Source organism: Cupressus sempervirens, chromosome 9, assembly GCF_028749045.1.
Source record: "Cupressus sempervirens isolate cs-2001-9-10 chromosome 9, ASM2874904v1, whole genome shotgun sequence".
In the NCBI taxonomy this organism is placed as follows: Eukaryota; Viridiplantae; Streptophyta; class Pinopsida; order Cupressales; family Cupressaceae; genus Cupressus; species Cupressus sempervirens.
The window spans coordinates 12,332,282-12,357,385 of NC_143126.1; positions in this window are offsets into that span (position 1 = coordinate 12,332,282).

A 25,104-nucleotide genomic window follows, 5' to 3' on the forward strand; every position below is an offset into this window, starting at 1 on the left:
AAACCAAAAGAATTTTGTAAGCAAGAGACTTTATATCATTCCAAAAGCCAAGTAGATACAATCATACGATTGAGAAATGAAGACAATACATTAACACAAAGGCAAGAAGGTATTGTACATTATATTAATGGAAGAAAGAGATACAAAAAAGGAGTATATTAACTCAGAGGCAAAGGAAATTACAATAGTAGAGCATAGACATACAATGCTATATAATCAAAGAAAAGATTGACCTTAAGAAGGGTTAAAAAATCTTTTTTTATAGTGCAAGCATAGCTCAAATAGCGGCAAAACTCAAGCACTGCATTTAAGATTGTAGAGAACAATCACTGCAAATCTAGGAAAGATCTAATCATGGTACACATCTAGATGTAGGAGAATCATATCTATTTATCAAATAGAACCTTGAGAAGATAGAAATGACGAACATTAACATTCTAACTAGATAGATTGATAACCAGGCGGCGATGGAGTGTACTTTGCATTTATCAAGCATGGAGAACAATAAAGAGTGGTTGAAGGAGATCAAAAAGATCAAATCTGCTATCAAAGATTACTTCCTTTATTATCAACATGCCAAGTCAACCATGTCATCAATTAACTAGAGTCAATCCTCATACTTTTCCACATGGACCAATCATATTTTACCATTATGCCACCTGACCATTCTTCCAACTTATGTTGATCTATTGACCAGCTGTAATCGTGGCTTCGCAACCACCTTTCTTCATTAGCTATTATTCCTTGAAAAACTATGATTGACTATTTATCACTGCTTTGTAGCTTGTCTTCAACATCTTCCATTAACATCTGTGACCAAGCAACAACATGAAACTAGCATTTCATAACATTTCCACAGTTAGGGCCTTGACATTTATATTATCTGTAAAATTGCAAAGCCAAAACCTTACTTTATCGCATCTTCATAGCTCAATATCCAACCAGCATTAGATGCATGCGACCATGGGGAACTGTGAACTTAATTGTCATTGATTACTCCTCACCGAGGCCCACTAAGACATGTGGCATGCTGTCATTATGTCTCTACAAATTTTGATTGTACACTTTCCTATAGAGATATAATGACAATGGTAGATTCTAGAAGATTAGATGGCCAAGGGAAAACCATAGTTTACCACCCATGCCAAAAATTTTGACCAATCTAGTGTTGCCACATCATTAGACTCCATCCATATGGTGCCATGCTACAACTCCACGACCTTAACCCAGGATTATCTTTAACTCATTGTGGCCATGAGAATAGGAAGAGATGCATGATCACAATACTAATTGTGGTTCAAGCAATAAATCCAACAAAGCTATGACAACCATTTGGTCTGCTCATTTCATGTTATCACTATTTCATAGCTTGGCTCTTTAACCCATTACTGACTCTAATGACCATGTGCACAAGGTGATCTCACGACTTCACCATCCTGACCATTGTTAACACTAAAATCTCTATGATCATGCAAATGAGGAAGGTTCACGACATCACAACTTAAACCTTGAGCGAAGATCATAACTCTGTGACTGAGTGATAAAGAGAGATCACTACGACACCACTCATAACTGGATGTTAGCCTTCTAAACTGTGAAGCTATGCTAACCATTGAAAATACTATGTCACACATTTGCACCTTCCCTGATGGTTAAGCCATAGACTACAATGATTGGGTGATGAAGTATAGTCGCATGACCTTTTCTTGAATCTCCAAGGGGATAAAGCATAAAAAACCTGAGACTTAGGATATAAAATGAAACCCAAGGTTTAAATATATCTTTTATAACATTTGATCATTTGAATATTTAAAAATATGATCATTGGGCATGCTTGACAGGCAAAGCTCAATTTTTTTGGCGGGAGGGAAAATATGGTTAACAATTATGTCTATGGTAAACACTTCAATGCTTCTAAGAAGTTTTGAAGAAAATCAATTTTTATTGTGCTTGCTCATGTATACTATAAATCTCCTCATTTTTGTAGCTTCGGCCCAAGTCACAATCATGTAATTGTGACCTATGAAGAATGAAGGATGAGTGGTGAAGTCTAAGGATGGATTGGATGAATATTGAAATGATGAAAAGTGGACTTAAGACTAAGAGAAAGTATTTGGACCTTATTTTTTATTATGAGACCAATTCCTCAAAGGTTTTGATTTTTATGATGGATGTTTGATGTCAAATCAAGGCCCCAAGATTCGACTGATTTGGTTTTGATGATTAAATTTAAGTTTTGGACAACCTTAGTGAAATAAGATCATTTTAAACAAAACAATTTGGATATGAGATGATACCTTTATTATACTTGGAGATAGACTAATGATCTCAAGAAAATAGGATATTACTAAGTGAATTGACTACTTGAGATGGATAATGTTCTAAAGATTTAGGATTCAATATGGTCCCCCTTTTGCCAAGTATGAGGATCTTTATGACACTCTGATAAATCTTTCAGCCCAAGATTTATGATGGAAAATATTGATGATGATATTGAAGGAATTCAATTTTGATATAAATTAGGACAACTAGGAATAAAGTGTGAGATTATGATGGTGCTCCCGAGTCAAAATTTGATGAATTTGATGAAAGATGGAATATTAGAAGGATGAATGATTTTTATGAAATGATGGATTGAAAGCTCTATTCTTGGTTTGTGTATGTTTCTCTTGTAGGTGTAATAAAGTTGTGGTTCATTTGGAAGTGGTTATTAAATTTGATAACCCTATTGTTGAAGATCATGTCATCATAACATTCAAGCTCATGGGAAAAATTTTGAGTAGATTTTAATAATATTGTGTTTCTGTCTAATGGTATTATTAGCAAATTTCTTATCTTTTTAGGCTAGTGATGGTTGAATCTTGAATTTTTTGTATTTTTTATAATCTGATAGAGCCTATAGAGAAATTAGATTTTGATGGTCCAATTGACTAATTTTGGAAAGGTCTATAAGCTCACTATTTTTAGGAAGAGATATTGGTCATAGTTGGAGATGTTGATCTATGAAGAATATGAACTACATACAAAGATGTTGATGTAGAAAATTGACTACCAATAAATATTTGTTTTGTCTCAGTTTCTGAAAGGTGGAGACATTAGTCTCTAGATGTAAACATTGATCTTAATAGACATCAATATGTGCAATGCCAATCCAAGAAAAAATGAAGTTTTTGATGGTTTAGACAAGTTTGACTGATTGTTTAACTAGTTTGTTCAAAAATTTTCAATGCCAAGTACTCATATAACAAACGTTCAAGGTATTGACTAAGCTAAGTATACCCAATTCAAATTTTGAACATAACTTGCATTTTGATTAAGATGTATGAAAATAATGCTACAAGGTGCAAAGAATCTTTTAGGAATACAAAAGCTTGATAGTTTTGTTTGCTAATTTGAAAAATACATGTTGATAGAACTTTTGTTTATGTATGTTCAAATGACTTTTTCAAGTCATTTAGGTTTTTATGTGATCAAATACAATAAAAATAGTTCAAGAACATGCTACTTCAGGTCAAATTGGCTTCAAATCAAATAATATAGGAATGTTACATGGTAGTCCTTCAACTCACATAACCATGTCATACAACTAGAGCCTAGAAGCCCTCTTGGGGGTGCTTGTATTTTTTACTTTTTTCTTGGTATTATTTCCATTCTAAAAAGATCTCTTTCATAAAAATACCCTTGGACATATATAGTGAGAGTCTTGGGTAATATTCCCCCCCTTCCATTATAATAAGTGACTCATTTGGAGGCAAATTAGGTGGGCTACTATTAACAATATTTTAGCTAGATTCATGGAATCTACCCATTCATTTTGTATACATATGAGACATTTAAGTCTCTAGTCAACTGTGTTAGAGTAATAAAGTTTTCTCTTAATAACTAAACAATATTGATTTAATTATTAATTCACTTATTATCTCTAGTTTACTTAAGCTAAACTTTAGGCATATAATAATTAGTTCTTTTATTAATTATTATAATGCAACCTAGGTTTTACCTGTTAGGGTTTTGATATCCTTTTATAAGGATTTGATCTCTTTGTAATTAATTCATTTGCTTTTGATAATAGCAATCTCTCTTTTTGCTCATCAAGAATGTCTCATCTGTGGATTTGGGAATTCCAGCCTCCATAGCTTTTGCTTCTCTCTTTTTGTGATAGATGTTTGCATACATGTGATTATTGGGATTTGTGGGGTTAATCTTTCATCAACTTCAACATGGTATCAGAGCTCTAGATCTTCATGCCCCTATTTTATTTATGAGAGCTCTGGCTTGGTTTTCAGATTTGTGCTTTTTCTTTTAGAGGGTTTCATTTTGTAGAGTTATTTTGTATTTAATCTTGGGCGTCACTAATTTTTGGGTCACTTTGAGCCCAAACAGACATCACTATTGAGCTTAGAGTGCCTAGAAACCCTTATTTCCATATAAAATTTGTTCACTTTGGACATAGTTGGAATTTGAAGCAAAATAATATTGCTTCCAAATTGGGCACATTTCTTGAGGCAATGATTTTTTGATTTTTAGCATGCATATCGAGATTTTTTTGTCACAAAAATTGAGATTTTTGGCATGGAAATCAAGATTTTGGTGTGAAAATCAAGATTTTTTGGGCACACAAATAGTGATTTTTTGGTACGCAAATTGACAATTTTTTGGCATGAAAATCAAGATTTTAGGTATGTAAATCAAGATGTTTGTACATAAATTGAGATTTTTGGCATGTTGATCAAAATTTTGGTGCACAAATCGAGACAATTTGGTACCAAACTAGCATGTTTCCCTAAGTAATTTTTGGTACCGGTGGACACATTTTTTGAGACATTTGATAGGGATCCTAAGGTGGTTAATTTTTTTGTTGTGTCATTCCAGTGTTTTTTTGGACCTACATGTGGGTTTTTGGCCATAACTTGCTCATTTGGACTCCGTTTTTTGCAAATGAGAAATTGCTAGAAAGCTGATTCCAAACCCATCATGATGGTGCAATTTATTTGGGCTTTTGATGCTATTTGGTTTTTATTTTATGCAGTCAAAGTTAGAAGTTTTATTTTTGCACTCCGGAAAACATATCTTGAGACATTCTATTTTCCAAATTCTCCTCCAGGCACATCCCATTCAATTTTTTGCTTTTTGCATTCTAGTGGATATCTTGGTTATTTTAGGTCTAGAGATAATTTTTTTTTCTTTAGATAATATTTCATGGGTTGTACTATCTCTTATATGAGCATCATGTCTCTTTTGATCTTTGTTGACATCCTTTTGTAGTATTTTTGAAAATGCACTGAGATAAAGTGCCACTCTATTGCATTTCAGGATGTTGGACATCTTTGAGTGTTATTGTACTCACACTACATTATAAACTGCCTTGGGGAGTTTCATTTTGGCCATATTCTCCATCTTCCTTTGTCAAGTGAGTGTTCCTTCCACAACATTAACCTCATGATGTGTCGATGACACATGCCATTATAGGTGTTTGTACTTCTTTTGCACTCTCGATGTTGCAGGTTATTCTTTCTGCAGGAGATATTCATTCAATTCTAGTGTTTTATCTTACCTCTCAACATTATATGGGGGTATGTTGGTTCTATTTCTTTCTTGGTTCGATGGAGTGAGCTATGTATTCAATATTTGATCCTATGTACTAGGTGATTGCAATGGCTAGATACCTATGCATTTCAGTGAGATGGATCATTTACCATATAGACATTCTTTCATTCCTATTTTTGGAGGGCATGAAGATACATTCCAACTTTGATTGATCAACTCTTCAGACTTAGTCTTCTCCACTTGGTTATTTCTATATAGTGGAGGTTCTTCAGATGAATAGTTTGCCAGTATTTGCAGCTTCATGCTTCAGTGATGTTCTTCATGATCATCTTTTGTTCCTATCTTTTTGTGACATTCCCTTGTTTGGAGACTTCTTCATTCCTTCAATAGTTCTTTCAACATTATCCCATGTGGTTTTCTCTATTTCTCCTCTTTACGAAGATTTGGTTGTGCTTGGGTACCTCATCAAGCCTTTGTTGTTAGGACCCAAATTTCTTTTTAGTAGTAGTTTCTAGGTTTTTAGCTACTCCCTAAGTTTATCTTAAGGAAGGGGGGAGGGGGGGCATGTTAGACTAATAAAATTATCTCTTATTAATTAAATCATATTGATTTAATTATTAAATCACTTATTATCTTCAGTTTACTTAAGCTAAACTTTAGGCATATAATAATTAATTCTTTTATTAATTATTATCATGCAACCTAGGTTTTAAATGTTAGGGTTTTGATAGTATTTTATAAGGATTTATCTCTTTGTAATTTACTCATTCACTTTTGATAATATCAATCTCTCTTTTTGCTCATCAAGAATGTCTCATTTGTGGATCTGAGAATTCCAATCTCCATAGCTTTTGCTTCTCTCTTTCTATTATAGGTGTTTACATGCAGGTGATTCTTGGGAGTTGCGGGGTTGATCTTTCATCAACTTTAACAAATTGTGCTAGCTACTTAGGCATTTTTGCCTAATCTAGGATATCATCAACACACCTCTTATGATCTTGAGTAGACTTGGAGTTTTAGGGTTTATCCCATGTCCTATTTCTATATCGATCGAAGGGATTTATTGGTTTGAGGTCATATTTTGAACACCATAATAACTCCCTATATTTAGATCCCTTTTTGTCTCCACTTTTTGCTTCCACACACTCTTTTAATGTATTTATGCTCCATTTAAAAAAAAATACCAGTATTCATTAGGTCAATGTCACTCAAGGTATTTTTTCACCAAGACGAAGGGACTTGTGTCAATTTGGGTGCAATGCAACATCTGCATTAGCACCAAGATTAATGTCATATAAATGAGTAGGTGTGAAATTGCATGCTATGTTTGAGTATCCATTTACAGGCACAAAATTAGGCACTATACTTAAGTATCCATTTGTAGGCACACAATTAGGCACTATGCTAAAGTATACATTTATAGGCAATAATTAACAAATTGGTATGGTTGTATGTTGCTGCTAAGCAAGGTAGTGCCACTTGTTTAAGACCTCTAGCCTCACATCCACACAAGCCTAGATTGCAGTTAAGAAAATGGCTATGATCTTGTGATTACATGAGTATCATAACCCATATTAATTAATTAATGACTAATGTAGCTCAATAACATGGAAAAACAAGAGAAACATTACACTATAACATCACGTGTCATGTCACATTAAACTCCTATGTATTAAAAAAATACTTAGTAACACACTAAGACCAAGAGAAGCTCCTAGCATGCCAGTGTTTGCCAATTCAAATGACATGACACAACTCAATAACATGGGAAGGCAATAAAAATATTACACCGTTCTATTGTGTGAACCCACAATGAATTATGCATGTGAATTTATAAATGGGTTAAGTTGTCACATCCTTGCATGCCTAAATTGTAGTTAAGAAAAATGGTTGCAAGATTGTGATGAAATGAATTCGATAACCCAGGTTGGGTAAGTTGCAATCTCATGACTTTTTATGTGGGTTACTCAAATCTATTTAATAATATATTAAAGAAATAAGTAGCAACAAGAATAATCTGAAAAGAGAAGTCATGAATGATGAAATGATGCATTTTATGATCTAAAAATGATTCCCTTACTAGAAAACCATTCCCTTATGGCTTGTGGATCAACCCTATGAGTGTTACATTTAACTTGCTATAACCAAGGGAAAAAGCCACAATGACACTCTTGCAATTGTTGGCATAAGTGCAAATCTTGGGATAGTTGTTGCTTCTTTTGTGGCAGTTTAAATGTGTGAGGAATAGCCTAAATATAGGAAGGGAAACATTTAAAATGAGTTTTTTGTGGGTTTCTAAAGATTGGAAGAGAGTGTTTCTTTGTTTCAATGTTAAGGATGAGGCTCGTCGAGACTATAGGGAGAATTTACAGTAACAAGAAAGGGTTAGTTGACCAAGCCATATTGTAGGAGATATACAAGGATTGTGGTGGTGAACCAATTGATAATACATTTTGTAATTTTAGAGATACTAAAATTGCCTTAAGTAGTCATAGAGATATTGAAAGCTCTGGAATTTATTGACTACTATATCCATGACTTGAAAATGCCTTTGATCTCTTAGATTACTAGGATGGAAACAAAGAAAATTTTGGGTGTGGATACAAAAGATGGGAATTTTGAGTCATTTGTTTCTCCCTATGTTGGGATAGAAGTAAAGTTTAAAGTTTGGGTGTAAACTCTAAATATTTGTTTCTCCCTACACTATATTTTTAAATCCATCTATGTAAGGGTAGATAGTGATAATTTTGACTCCTCGCATTTTATGCCTAAAAAACCACCCATATTGGACGATAATGAAATGGTTCATAATCCTAGTTAGATAAAAGATCAAATGATGATAAGCACTTGATGGCCTCCTTTGGATTCGGTCAAGGATACAAACAAAGGTAACAACATTTATTTGGAGAATATCTTCTATCATCAGCTAGTGGTAGTTGGTAACAAACTATAACTCTGAGTAGTGTGGGTGAGCTTCAACTTCTAATTTCCTCGCTCTAGGGGTTACTTGTGTATTTCCTATTGCTGTTCAAAATTACTTAGTGTATCGCAGAGAAATTGGAGAAAATACAACCTAACTTCCTTTGGTCGAGAGGAAGTGAGAAGAATAGGTTAAGTTTGGTAAATTGAGATACGATTTGTAAACCTAAAAGTAGAGGAGGCTTGGGAGTAAGGAAGATATATAATTTGAATAATGTACTTCTCACCAAGATGGGGTGGAACCTGATGAAGGAGGAAGCTAGTTGGTGCAATATTCTGAAAGCCAAGTACCTAAGAAATTTGAAATTCTCACTGCACTTGGAGAAATGATCTCCCTATGAGATCTAAGATTTGGGGAAATATTGTGAAAAATAGAACCCTTTTGAAAGATGGTGTAAGGTGGTTGGTGGATAATGGTAATCTGATTAACTTCTTGGAGGATTCATGGCTTACTGATAAACGTTAACAAGAACAAAGTATGGGTCCCTTTCGAACCACCTCCAGGAGCATGGGGGAAGTATGGTTGCTAATTTTATTGGCCCAGGGAGGAAGTGGAAAAAGGTGGAGTTGCAATAGAATGCTCCAGTTGGAGGGGACCTATTAGAAGAGCTAAATGTTTTGCTAGAAGGGTATAGAATCCTAGTAAAAGATCAAAATGATGAGCTTAGTTGGAAGGCCACTTCGACGGGGGAGTTCTCTGTTAAATCTGCCTACAAATTAATGTTTGATAAAACTTTGGAACCTAATCACTGGGGGAATATGTGGTTCAATTATTTAATCCCAAAGATTAATATATTCTGGTGGACCACCATCCGTGGGAAAATTCTCACTATTGATAACCTTATGAAATGGGGTTTTCAATTATCCAATAGATGCCATTTGTGTAAGAAGGTGAAGGAGAATATTACCCACTTGTTCCTTCATTGTAGTTATGCTTCTAATGTTTGGGGGAGACTTTTACAAAAGTTGGAGGTGAACTAGGTGTTCAACAAGGATTTAGTGCAATTTGTGGAGAACTGGCAAGGCACTTTTGCCCACCCCCTCCTTGTCAGTTTGTGGAAGGTTATCCCCCCCATGTCTGTTGGGGTATTTGGAAGGAGAGAAATAATAGGGTGTTCAGGAATGAAGAAAGAAGTGAGGAGATTATCGTGGACAAGATCTATAAACTTATGGTTGAGAATATGAGTTGTAGTAAGTGGAGAAAACCAACGTTCCCCCCTAGCATGCTGGATGTCAAAGTGGCCAAGGGATGGAACTTGGAAGAGGGGATAATGGAGACTGATAATTCCAATCTATTGGCTAGGAAAAGGGCACGATGAAAGCCCCCGCCTACGAATTGGGTTAAGATCAATTTTGATGGTACTGCTAGAAATGAGGGCTCGACAGGAGGAGGTATGGCCAGGGATAGCAAGGGCAACATGTTGTTGGTATATTTTGGACAACTAGGGAAAGTGTCTAACAATACTATGGAAGTGATGGCCCTTTATTGGGGCTTAAAATTGGTGATAAGCATGGGATGGAGAAATGTGGAGATTGAAGGTGATTCAAAAATCATTATAGAAACAGTTAAAGCTAACATGAGGGAAGGATGGGCCATTAAATGTGTGATAGAAGGCATCAAACACTTATTAATTATTTTAAACAGGTTCGATTTGAATCATATTTTTTGGGAGGGAAATAGTGTGGCAGATGGAATGGCGGCGTTAGGCCTAAAAGTGAAGGGACTAAGATGTTGGAGGGAATTTAATGCCTTGCCAAATTTGGTAAGAGATTTAGTGAATCAAGAAATTAAGCATGATGAATCCTAGCTGGAGAATTATTTAAAAATTTTGTGACCTGTTGCTGAGTTGGTAGATAGGACAAAGTTATGAAGGATAGATGGCTAGAAGTGATGGAAATTGTACTGGTAATAATAAATTCACATGGCCTAAAAAAGAAAGAATTTTGAAGTATGAGATGAAAGGTTTTTTAATGATTTTCCTATACATGTTCTCAAACACTGGGATGAGAAAAGGTTCAAATTTTAAATGGTTAGTGTGTATTGGGAATGATGGAAAAGATTGGGAGAAAGATAGAGGTGTTTAACATGTGACATTAATTTCAACAAGGGACACTACTATAATTACTAACAATAATGGTCATTATGTTCGCTTAAGGGATCTTTTTTTTGTTGCCTAAGTATGAAGTCATTCTTAGCAAGTGCTTCTAGGTTTAGAAGGAGAAGAGAGGTTTAGGGAAAATTGTAGAGATGAGAGGCAAACTTATGCGTATTGAGCCGTCCATGATAGAGAAGAATGCTAGGAAGCCTTTGGTGTGGTACATGCTGAAGGAAGGTGGTTTCATCCCATTTATGGAGGCTCTAAATTGGTACGATGAAAATTGTTCCTTGCAGTTTGTCAATTCTTGTGAGGACTAAAGAGTCATGATAAATGGCATCTCATTTCACATCTTTGAGGAAATCATCTCTCTGGCGATGGGTTTGGTTATGAAGGGAAGGAAATGGAAAAAGGTGACAAGGATGGCTGACAAAGTGAGTTTGCAACACTTCTTCTTGGATGGGGAGGAACCTATTCGACACAGAGCTAGTTTTATTCTCGAGACACTCCCTAAGCCATGGAATGAGGTTTGTTTGATGTTGATGAAGTACCTAACTCTAGAAGTGAGGTATGGTGTCTATTATTACTACCACTTTCCTCTCCTAAACCATTTTCATCATCATGATTTAATTTCCATCTCTTTCTTTTTGTTTAATGATTTAGTGGATACGGTTACTGATGTAAAGGAAAAAATGAGGAAGGGTGTTAATTTTACCATTTTACATCAAGGGTTAATGTTCTAGCTGTATCACTTTCACCTTGCCTTGGTCCCCCTAGGATCATGGAGATTGATATTCCTGCCCATCCCAACCCCCAACCCCAATTGGTCACCCTTAGGATCAGGGGTCCTAGAGCCCCTACCCCACAACCTTTGCCTAGCAAGTCCCCTATTGATTTGAAGCCCACCCACCAGGGAAAAAAAGGGAGATAGGTTAAAGGGAAAGAGAAGGAACCGAAGGAGTCAACTCAGATGAGGGGAGAGTGGGTAGGAGGAGGTTAGGGAGGATAGAAAAGTCTAATGCTAAGAGGAAACTAAATGTTGGGGCTCTGCAAGAGGAGTTGGAAATGAAGGATGAAAGAGAAGGCATAAAATTTTGGGGAAGGGATAATGGAGGAGGAGGAAGAGGAGGTTTCATATTCCTCATGGTTTGGCTCGGGAGAGGGGATGAAGGAGAAGAAGGAGATGTCACATGTTTTGGCCACCATTGGATTAGGGTGTGTGGATTTAACTTGGGAACAATTCCTTGAAATGGTGGATAAAGTGCTCTCCCCTATAACAATTTCCTCCCCTGTAAGGGTTTCTTCCAAGGATAACACCAACCCCCCAATTGTACAAGATGTTACTTTGGTGCAGGTAGACGAATTTCCCAGTGACATGTAGGAGGTCAATGTGGAGATCAAGAAGATGACTGGCAATGAGGTGTGGGAAAGAATTCATGCACTAGAAGAAAGAATGTGCCTTTTGACAAAGTTCATTGTCAAAGTGACACATGCTGTTGCCACCACACTTCACTTGCTTAAAGAAATGGAGGGAGATCTGCCAAAGAAGGACTCCACAATGCTTTTTGACTTCCTTGTAGAAGATCGGGCAAACATCCTCCTAGGGAGGAAGGAGCTAAGAAGCCTTAATAGCTTTCTCATGGTTTTTCATGTTGTTTATCTACTAGTTGTTGAACTTGGCTGGGTTTAAGGCTATTATGCCTTTGATTATATATTTCCATAGCTTTTCTAGTCTTAATACAGGAAATAAGTATGTCAGGCCTATTGATACTCTGTTAATTATGTTTTTGAACTATGTTTTTGTTTTTCTAAGTGGTAGGGGGTAGTTTTGGTTGTCAGAATTCTGCTGGCAGTTGACTAGTTTGACTATTAAAGGGCCAACCCCCTAGTTTTGGCTACTTATAATTCAAAAAAAAACTATAAAAGTGATACTCTAGTCTATAGCTTGTTGCAATCCTTGTGTGTATAAAAAGAATATCAAGGCCTATCTTACAGGTTTTGAAAATTCTTTGTTTCAAGACACCTAGAATAGTTTTTTTTAAATTTTAAAGCAAGCTCTACCTAGGGGCAGTAACCATTATATTGATGTAACACCCCGCTAAGGGAACCAAAAGAATTAACCTAAAATTTTACTAAGTTTGCCAAACAATTTTTTTTTATAAAATCATGAAAGATAAACCATTCACATCAAACACATAGTAGCGAAAGTAATAAAAAACATTCATAACAAGTTACATTCATTAAGGATCCCAAGACGTTGAGTCACATTTGATCTAATTAATACTAAATCTAACCACTGCCACATCCACATGAAAGATTAAATAGAAAGTCCAATGTCCATATTATACATTTGTTCCGAATGCCTCTTGGCAATTAATTCGAAATACTCAATCATCCACTGTACATGACACAGGGTATGAAAAGCTTAAAAGAATATACATGTGTGAAAATGAAGTACATCATCCTATTCTAATCCATGATGCAAGTGCAATAAAGTAAATGAATCTATTAACATACATGATACATCCATCCATCAATAAAGATATAACAACTAGATGTACAAGATATCCATACATCATAAAACACAACTAATCTAAGTGCGCGGTTCCTCCCAACAGTAAATAGCATCATTAGACCATTGTGGGTCCTAGCCATCCCTCCATGCATAACATCCCAAGTTATCAAAGAGATCATTGGTATTATCACAACAAGAATGTCACTCCTAAAACATACTACATTACATGCAGAAAGAAATTTAACATGCTACAACATATGCATAAAAAATCTAATCATGAAAAGTAAAACATAAGATAAGTAAACAACACCATCTATCATATGCTAATCATCAATATAAGGATACATGTCCATCATCATAAACCAAGAACAAAATGAAGATAGATGCCAATAACGAATGCATCAGCCACGATATCTCAGACGGATCTCAAATGGTAAGAGTGAAAAAGCACTACCACCCGACCGCGTGGAATTTAAATGGTCCACTCCCATCACGCTGAGGAGATAGTCTCGAGTCCCAAACAGGTTATCAAATAAAATAGCAGAAAAACTCTCTAAGTCCAGGAATCCTAAAAGTATACTAACTCAAGGGTTCCAACACAAATCGACATCTAATCCCAGAGGCACAAGAAAGACATGTAGGAAACCTACTATGCAAGCTGGAAAGTGTCATCGCACAGATCACGCTAGAGTTACCCTAGTAGTCTCTCAATAGACCCCGACCCCCTAGTGATCCCTATGTGGCCACTAGTATCCTCTCATACTGACGAGGCATACTACGAAATGCAAGGTCGCAATCAAGCATTCTCTCTACTCCCATCCTAGTCTGTACTAGCACTCGAGGCATGGGTGAGAACATACAATTATCTTATTAGGTTCATTTAATCCCCATTTAGTGTAAATGTTTTCACTTATTAAATAACTTACAATGAGTTACCCTGGCAACCACTTAGGGCCTCAGCCCCCATTGCAAGCCAGTTCTCGACACTACAAGTAGATAACCTACCCTAAGCTCATGGAATCATAAATCTCAAAATCACCACAATCCTATACAAGCGACTGGAAAAATACCAAAAGATAATCCACAATAAAAGCATCAAATCTCCATGAGAAACTGAAAAGCATCCAATAATAATCATGACCACAACAACTCTCTATTGGCAATTGAAGGTATTACTGATAATCACAATATCCATTAGTTCTCAACAAGCAACCAAAAAGTATCTCAAAGTAATACTGACCGAAGACTCCAAAAATGGTTACGTTAAAATATGTCACAACATGACATCATCAAGATAAAAAAAAACACTTTAGTCCCATTAAGGCGACTAGAAAGTAACCCAAGTATAACTGATCGATGACTCAAAAATGGTTAAGTGAAGTGTCTCAAATACATACACCTCAGCTTCACACAAGAAGACTGGAAAGCAATAACAATCAGTAAATACAAACATCTCATAGAACATACCATCACATTACCATGGTTGGGTTTAGAAATATTGAGATCAAATAACATCAACATGCCATCACATTCACATGACCCCTAAGCCTCTAGTAACAACCTAAGACTGGTCAAAGCTAGGACAAACCCCAAAACCCCAAAACACATATAGCATAGAGAAACAAGATACAAACACATATTTTGGTTTGCTTATGCAATCACATGATTAAGCTAAATATGAGGTTTCTGATTTTGTTTCAAGTATATTTCAAGAGTATAAGATTCTTCTACAAGTCAACCCATTTATTTCTTTGAATAAAGCATAGAATTATCCCTCCATTATTTTAAAACAATTCTCTAAGATAATTATAAGATAATTATTTACTTATTTAAATCATTGAACTAGTTCCCATTGACTTTTAGATAAAATCATTCACATTATTCAAAACATTAGAATAATACTTATCAACTTTCAAATAATTAGTTTACAATTTCCTTTAAACACTTCAAGGACAATCATTTATTTAAAATAATCCTCATTGATTTTAAGTAAAATCAATCTCATTAATAATTCAATTATTTAATTCCCCTTTATTAATATCTCTTTTCTTTTAATTTTTCCTCATTTAAAAATTCATTTACTTAAATTGACTAATAATTAATTACACTTCTTCTACTATTAACTGGTGTAGGAGCACCAGGGCCAAGGACAAAAGGCCTAGAGGAACTAGGGTAACTAAATAGATCCTAGGGGGATCAAAGAATGAACATGACCTTAAAGGGTCATCTGATTGTAATAAGTCCACAATGGTCACTTAATAATGTTTTGTTTATGTTTTAAATGTTTTGATTGATCACTTTGTAAAAGGATCAATGATGTAGCCTTAATGGCAAAATGAAGCCTAGAAGGCTCGTAGAGGGTTTATGGGATTTAAGAGTGGTTTGAAGATTTGAAGTTGGGATAAAACTCTTGAAAATACTTTGGAATATTAATAAAATGCATAATGATGTAGGCCTATCAAAGTTTCATACAATACCAAATTAAATTTTCTGCAAAGTCCTAGCTTGCTGCCATAAGGGCAAAGTCTGCTTTTTGTATTGAAAAGATTTCTCATTTGGATAAAATCTTGAGCATAAATGTCTTAGATCTATGTTGGTTTAGTTTTTAATTCATTGCATGCTTTGATAGATTATTTTTGCGAAGTTTAAGCACAAAGAACTCTTGGTTATGGAAAATGGAGGAATGACTGTCATTGAATAAAATAGTCCCAGTACGAGGGCCATATCTCCCTAATGAACTGTTGGATCAAGCCGAATTTGAAATATGTTGGAGAGGGCCAAGTTGTTCTATGTCTGATTGGAGCGATCGAATACATATTGTCTAGATAAAAAGTTATGAATGTCTGAGTTCGGGTCTATGTAAGGGACATCGATAGGGCAATTTGTGATGAATTTCCTTCATAAATAAAACTAGGGTTTCCTAATGTTTTCTTCATAACCAAATTAAAATTAAAATTCATATCTATATTCCAATTTCAAAATTGAAGATTCATTCATGGAGTATATTCAGACACATATAACAGACACGATGAAGACAGGAAGAGAAAGAGTGCAAATGGAATATGCGAAAATCACGAGTGCACCTGAATACTGATGCTAATTTGCTATGCCTCAAAAGTCCATAGAAAAATCCCTTCCTTCTCCAATATTCTCCATTCCTTCAAGAATCAAAACCAACCAAAACCCCCAAGTGACTAGGAGTGCTTGTAGAAGCATATGAGCATGTAGAAGCATATGAGCTTCTCGAATGCAAATAAGCTTGTCCATACACACTAGGAGAGCCTCTATTTAAAGCTCTCTAAGATGCATCTAGAACGTGTCTAGAAAGAACTAGGAGATAAGCATGACAACCAAGCACATAACTTTCACGACAAAAAGATAGACATGATGAGGTCTCTAGAATGTTGTAGACACCATGTGCTCAAATAATATGCTAACTCTTAAGTGTAGACAACACGTGCATAATTAGAGTGCAAACTCTTGTGTTGTCTACATGACAACTCTCGAGAGTTTGCATACTCCTATGTGAATAAATATTAAAATAATGCACATTAATTTATTTAATATTCACTTTACTCTTTTCAAATTAATTTATTAATTCTTAAATCTCATGCACTCACTTTAATAAATCCACTTGTTTTATCTTTATATATATATATAATTTTAATCACATGCACACATCATGAAATCTAGAATCTTTTAATAATTTTAATATCTTTTCCACTTTTAAATTTATTTTTGAAACTTAATTGATAAAATATTTACTAACTTAAATAAATAATATTATTTAGCATTTATTTAAAAATGAACTCTAAATATATTATTATTAAATTAAATAAATATTATCACATTTCAAATTTAAACTTATAACTTTTATCTTCAAATTTAGTTCTTTTATTTAATTAAATTTCCAGTTAATTAAATTAAATAAGTATTAAAATATCATATTAATTTTCTATTAATTAAATCTTTTGATTAGGCTTAATTAATATAAAATACACTAAAGACTCATGAAGTAAAATACAAAAACCCATCATAGCAAAACACATACAAAATCAAACCAAAAGGGTTAATATCACGAATTACATCATCCAACATATTCGAAGGGTACCCGACTTAGATACTTGTCCTAATTTTCAATTAGGACAAATGGCTTAAAGGGTTGGGATTTGTACTTGATAATTTTATCTCCCCTCTCTGACCATTGAGATAATGCGATAGGGTATGCTCATCCTGGCAATTCAGGGAACTCGATACCTGCAACCTACATAAAACCCACACATGTACAAGCACAATATATATACTAAGCTAAATAGGAAATGGCAAGAAGTGGTGCATCGTGTAGATCCTGACTAGCAGGTAACTACGACTCCCTTCCTTAACCACATCAAAAATGCCATACAGAAAGAAAACAAACACACACACACACCATACACATGCAAGTATGGGGTAAGTATCCATAAGAAAACATACACAGAATAAACCATCTATCTAATCATCATCAATAACTGAAATCACTTGAATAATCATCATGCATACATGAACTATAAAGTACCAAGTAGTCTCATCATATGTAAACTGAATCTGAAACAATATATGATAATCTCAAAATAATGTTACTAATAATCATCAACATAAAACTAGCCCTAAAAGAGTTCGACAATGATAACAAAAATGCGACCTAGGGGCAGGCACTACAATTGATCACCAAAAAAAATAGATACATATGTTTTGGAGAAAGCTCTCCAATACAAAATTTGTAAATACATCCTTAGTGATAAAGATATCCAATCGCCTCACCAATTGAAACCAACCTAGCTACAACATCCTCCAAAAAAGCTTGTCATTAATTTGGCTGAATGACAATTTTTTTTCCAAATCATTATCTTGAGCAACACATTTTCTGAATATCATCCAAGATTTTTTTATGATCCTTTTCTTTTCTTTATCCTCTTGGGAAAATAATGCCTTTAGCATCTCTCCTGAAAGGTTGGCATCCATCAGATTTAAAACAACAATCACTTGATCAAAGAGATCATCTACCAACATTCTTCTAACCATTCCATTGACTAGCGCCAGATGGCCAATAACTTGCATGATGGGCAAGAACAGATCATGAATGAGATTACCATCATGGATATGATGGCCATCCCAGTAGTCCGTCCCTAGAGTCATTATCATCATTGCCTTCTCCCTTGCGTTGGCTTTGCAGAACAAATGTTGTAGTTGCTCTCCTGGTGATTCCCTCAGCTCGACTTCCTACAAGCACTTACATCTGATGCCCAACATTTGTGCCATTGCCTCCCTCAACTTTGATAATTGCAAGTCACACATCCAATTCTACCTAAATGAGAAGTTTAAATAAAGACTCTGGTCAAATGCCCTTTCCTGAGATAGTAGAGTACTTTCTCAAATATACTACGGATGCTGTCGATGTAAAATGAAAAGGGCTCTACAGATTTCATACGTAGATATGGATAGGTCTATTCCTTCCAGTCCGCGCCAGCAAGAATCCTATCCTATCCCTATCCTATCAAATTTTTTGTTTGATAGGATAAGACTCCTTAGTTCCTTTGTCATAGTTCTTGTCTCATTGAAATCCAACTCTATATCATTGTCAATACCTATGTTGGCTAGTTTATCTGCCACTTGATTCCCTTCCCTATATACATGTTGTACCCTATAGTTAGTCAACCTCCTTAGATGAGCTTTTAAGCTAGGTATCCAACTAGCCAACTTCTAGTTGTGGAATGATAGACTAGATATCCTATTAATTATAATTTGTGAATTGCCTTCAATTATAATTTTATCATGAGTAACGGATGCACACCATTCCAATCCTGCTTCCAATGCAAAGATTTCCACTACATTATTGGTGGAAATACCTAGTTTCCTTGCTATCCCTTTCAACATTTCTCCCTTATCATTTCTGATGATTGCTCCTATCCCACTTTCTCCAAGATTGCCTCTGCTAGCTCCGTCAAAATTGAGTTTGACCCAACCTTTTGGAGGAGCCTACCATCTAATCATCTTCCTGTTAACTTTAGGATCTTTTAGCCTATGATCTAATCTTTGCCTAACATTCCAAATACTTTCCATGTCCAAATTCTATTTTGTCAAAAATTTGTAGTTTAAGCCCAAAATTATGCTATTCACCACTTCCTCAATGGCCATTTGTATCTTCATTTTGATTCGCTCAACATCCATAATTTTTTCTTTAAATATTCATTGGTTCCTCTCTTTCCAAATGTGCCAAATAATCATGGAGGGATAGACAATCTAGAAAATTCCCCATTTGGAATGAATTCTATCTTGGGGCCATGAAAAAAGGAAATCTCCAATTGTACCATTTCTGACTCTTTGCCACTGGAGTTTTTTCAGTAGCCAATCCAAATACTCTTTCACTACTAGACACCAAAGAAGAAGATGGTCTATCATTTCTTCCTCTCTTTTACACATGATGTACCAATTTGGACCTACAAAGCCAATAGTTTTCAATCTTTCTCTAGATAAAATCCTACTGTGTAGGGACATCCATAAGAAAGCACCTGCCTTAGGCATGGACCACTTTCCCCAACACAATTTTGTAGGCCAATAAGTGTTATGTTGTATGTGTCTAAGAAGCTCGTACCCCAACTTTACTTTATATGTTCCTGATTTAGACACACTCCATATTAAATAATCCTCATCATTGGATTGCAGGACAATTTTGTTTGATAACAACTCCATCAAACATGTGTTGTTGTTTGATCCTGATACCCCCACACTCCTCCACTTGATTTTCAAAGAATTGGAATTAGAATCCAAGTAATCTGCCACCTTCCTGCCCATAGTGGCTTCCATTCAGTTCACCCAATCCCCCTCTGAGAAGAAACTATCTAGTAGTTTGTCCCTTAACCAAGAGTCTCTCCAAAAGAAAGCTTTGTTTCCATTACTGATCTGTCATGTGAGATGTTCAGTGATGATGTTTCTACTTCCCCATATAAGCTTCCAGAATGCTGAGCCAAGAGGAGACTTTGCAACAGTCAATATCCTGTCTGAGTCTTGAGCATCAAGATACTTTGCATTCATTATAATTTTGCACCAACTTTTGTTTGGATTTTTATACATCTTCCAAGCCAATTTGGCTCCCAAAGCTGTGTTTTGATAAATCATACTGTGCAGGTTTGCTCCTCCTCCTTCTTTGGGTATGCAAGCTATGTCCCAATTTATGAGATGAATCCTGTTATCTATTTTGCCCCTTCCCATAATTTTTTAAATAATAATCCATCAATCATTGAGGCATATCTCTTAGGAATTTTGTCGACTGACAAATAATAAATGGGAATGGTAGAGAGAATTGATTTGATCATAATAATCCTTCCTGCTTATGATAGCCAACAATTCTTCCATGAAGAGACTTTAGTCCAAATTTTGTCAATAATCCCAATTTAGATATTATTATCTGGACACCCTACATATAGAGGAAAATTCAAATATTGAATGGGGAAGACTCCTTCTACATATCCCAAAATTCTGCATATGCCCTCTCTCAAATTTTTATTGGTATGAATGAAATAAATTCTAGACTTAGTTACATTCACAACTTGTCCCGATACTTTTTCATACACTGAAATAGCCACCTTAATGCATATAGCTTCCTAAGTTAAGGCCACACCAAATATAATTGCATCATCTACAAATTGGGAGTGTGTAATTGGCTCTAAAATGTTAGAGATTGATACTCCACCCCATTTGTTAATCCTGTTGTTGTGTTTAATCAAATGACTCATAGTTTCTACCATCAAAACAAATAGAAAGGGAGATAGGAGATCACCTTTCCTAATCCCATTAGTGGCTTGGAAAAAGCCAGAGATTGAACCATTAACAAACAAAGAGTAATGTATTGAAGTTATACAAAAGTGAATGCATTTGATCCATTTTGAACATAAGCCAACTTGAGATAATACTTCAATAAGAAAAGGCCAATGAAATTTGTCATAAGCTTTACTAACATCTAATCTAATGATCATACTTGGCTCAGGAGAGGGGATGAAGGAGAAGAAGGAGATGTCACATGTTTTTTTCCACCATTGGGTTAGGGTGTGTGGATTTAACTCAGGACTAGTTCCCTAAAATGATGGATAAAGTGCCCTCCCCTATAACAATTTCCTCCCCTGTTAGGGTTTCTTCCAAGGATAACACTAACCCCCTGATTGTGCAAGATGTTACTATGGTGCAGGCAGATGAATTTCCTAGCGACAAGTAGGAGGTCAACGTGGAGATCAAGAAGATGACTAGTAATGAGGTGTGGGAAAAAATTCATGCATTGGAAGAAAGAATGTGCCTTTTGACAAAGTTCATTATCAAAGTGACACATGCTGTTGCCACCAAACTTCACCTGTTTAAAGAAATGGAGGGAGATATGCCAAAGGAGGACTCCAAAATGCTATTTGACTTCCTTGCGGAAGATTGGGCAAACATTGTCCTAGGGAGGAAGGAGGCTAAGAAGCCTTAATGACTCTCTCCTTTTGGTTTTTCATGCTGTTTATTTGTTGGCTGTTGAACTTGGTTGGGTTTAAGGCTGTTATGCCGTTGATTATATATTTTTGTAGCTTTTCTAGTTTTAATACAGGCAGTAAGTATGTCAGGCCTGTTGATACTCTTTTAATTATGTTTATGAACTATGTTCTTGTTTTTCTAAGTGGTAGGGGGTAGTTTTGGTTGTCGGAATTATGTTGGTAGTTGACCAGTTTGACTGTTAAAGGGCCAACCCCCTAGTTTTGGCTGCTTATAATTCAAAAACAAACTATAAAAGTGATACTCTAGTCTATAGCTTGTTGCAATCCATGTGTGTATAAAAATAATATCAAGGCCTATCTTACAGGTTCTGAAAATTCTTTGTTTCAAGACAAGTAGAATAGTTTATATTGTAATGGGTTTTTTTTGCAAACATATGAATTATAAGTAAGAGACATTTGTTGATCTTTATCTTTTATCATTGATAAAAAAGAAGTTAATCTCACAATTTGTTAAATTGTGATTAAAAATTTCTACATTATAGATAAACTAATTTCTAAACTATAAACAACAATATAACCTAAGATACAATTTTTTAATGCATAACAAATTAAAGAACATATAATTAATTTCTACATCAAAACAAGTGCCACATAGTGTCATGCACTTTCCCTTGATAATTAATTGCAATCTAATTGAATTTATATTAAATGTGTGAATATTATTTACACAAGTTTTTAGAAGTTAAATACTTTCATAATTAAAATTGTCTATAAGATTATATAATTATAAAAAAGTTATAAAATAAAGTAAAAAACAATGCAATTTTTAAATTTAAGTATGCATATGTTTATGTTAATTTGATTGATTTATAATTTAAAATTAATATTTAATTAGAACCATAACATAATCATCTTATAAATTTATTTTTAAATATTTTTTAAATTAAAATTTATATATAATCATATACATATATCAACCATTAAATATATAAATTTATGTTTTAACTAAAAAATAGTTAGTTTTTTTAATATATCTTTGTATGTATTATAAAAAAATTATTACTATTAGTATTAATAATATAATGTATATTTATAATTTTTTTAATAAAATATTGAATTCCGAATATGTAACAAAAAATTTAAGCTAGTATTTAAAAGATATAATTATATTTTAATAAAATTAACTGTTTCCAACTTATCACATTGAGATAAAACATTTATATAATATATTTAGTTAATAGATAAATATATAATTTTTTACAAATATTGGATTAAGTACAATAATATTATTTATAATTTTTGATAAATTCATTGAAAATTCATTCACTAATTTGAAAGTGTTTTCATTACAAAGAAATAGTTTTAAATAAATGATTCTAAGTAATAACATCGATTTACTTAACTTGTGTTCTTACCTTAATCAATGTTCTCCAAATCAGATGTGGAATGCATTATAAAGTTGTTTGATGGAGATTAAAGAAGAGAAAATTTTGTTTCTTATAAGAAAAATTCAAAAGTATCCATGCTCTTAGAAATTGATTCATATTAAGGAAGAGTTTATAAAAACAAGTCATATATTTGCTGAAAACTGATTTGTATGGTTCAGAATTTATCTCCTTTGCATACTTTCAAATTTTGTTAAAGAGGAATAATTAGTTTGGAGTGTGGTGGTATTAATAGGGAGATTGGATTATTTATAGATTATAATTTTCAAGAAGATTTCGATAGAACTTTTGATCAGTTTCTTTCCCATAACCAATTTAGTTTTAAATGATATTGTTAACAAGGCATGCATTCAGTTACTTTGTTGAAAGAATGCTTCTTTATTTAAAATTGACTTGAATCTATATTTGACATAGAGCAACATTTTGGTAATGTTTTCCTGATATCAAAATTGCCCCAATCCTTTTTAAGCTATGGTTATTTTCAGAATATGCCTCATTTTAAACATTAAGATGGTCACTTTCCCTCAGAGTTTTAAAGAAATTTATCCCTTCAAATATCTTTTGCTTGTTCCCAAGTCCATTCCACCTTTTGAATTTTTGAATTCTGATTCTAGTCTCAATTATCAATGGTTAATGAAAGACACCGAAATGTGTATTTTCAACCAAATCATTAACCATTAACCTTTAAAAAGAGGTTTGGGGTCCAAAACACGTGTTTCAGTTTGAAATCTTAACCTCTCCATCTAAAAAGGGTTAAGATAAATTTCAAAAACACGTATTTTGAACCATTAACCTTAACCTTAACCTCTCATCCAAAAAGGTTGAGGTTAGAGGTTCAAAACATGTATTTTTGAGATGGTTATTAACCTTTCAATTGATAAAGTAAAGTAAATAAAAGGTAGAGACAATGGGGATAATGCAGAGTCAAAGAAAAAGCCTCTGAGTTTGAAAAGCTCTCAAACCGCTTACTCAAATATATTGAAGAGTGTTGGTGTAAATACGTATTTACTATTTACACTTACTTAAGTTTACTTAGGTTAATGCATTATTTTATTATTTTATTTTGTGAGGCACTTAGGAGTTTGCACACCTTTTTGAGTTGTCATGTTGACAACATAGAAGTACGCAGCTCTATTTCAGCACATGGTGTCTACAACATTAGAGTTTGCATCATTCACTGAGTTGTCATGTAGACAACATAGTTATTCGATCTCCCTTTTTTGCACATGTTGTCTACAACACTAATTTATGTGTTACACCCTTATAGCCTTATCCTCTCATCACCACACTTACTTCCATGCTTAATGGAGGATAACCCATATCTGATGGACATGTGCCTGGTTGTATAACTTATCATGCAGCTAATTCCAAGGCATTCTAGAAGCATTTTAGAGGCCTTTATATACAAACATTCCTATTGTACTCTTAACGCATGAATATATCATCATTCTAATCATACTCTCTCTTTCTGGTCTACAGTTGTGCTTGTGTTTCAGTTCTTAGTTCCTGCATGAATTTTTTCCTAAAGAAAATTTTTACAAAGAGAATCCATGCAGTGAGCGATGGGCTAGTTTGAATTTCCAAGAGTTGAAGGGCATTCAAATATAGAAGTAATAGCTAACAACCTAGGCATGTGATTTGCTTGACCAATTAACCACTACCATTTCCTCTATCCAGGGCATGACACATTGGATGGTGTCATTAATCATTTTCAAATGAATTATGAAGTGCTTTCATACAAACACAATTGGATGTGATTGAACCAAACCTTTTCACCTTGGCGTCGAGCACACAACAGGAGAAGTCATCGAAAGCTTATTGGCGCTTTTTGAAACTAGTGAAAGTTCTTGACGCAAAGAGAAGACCACATCATCTTCCTTTGAAGATGTCTAAGATTTCATCAGAGTCATCTCTTCCTACCTCAACACATTGAATATTGCACAAAGCACTCAAATAAGCATTGGTTATGAGGTCCGAATTGGAATCAATCTGGGGATGGACAATTTTATAACTAGCACAAG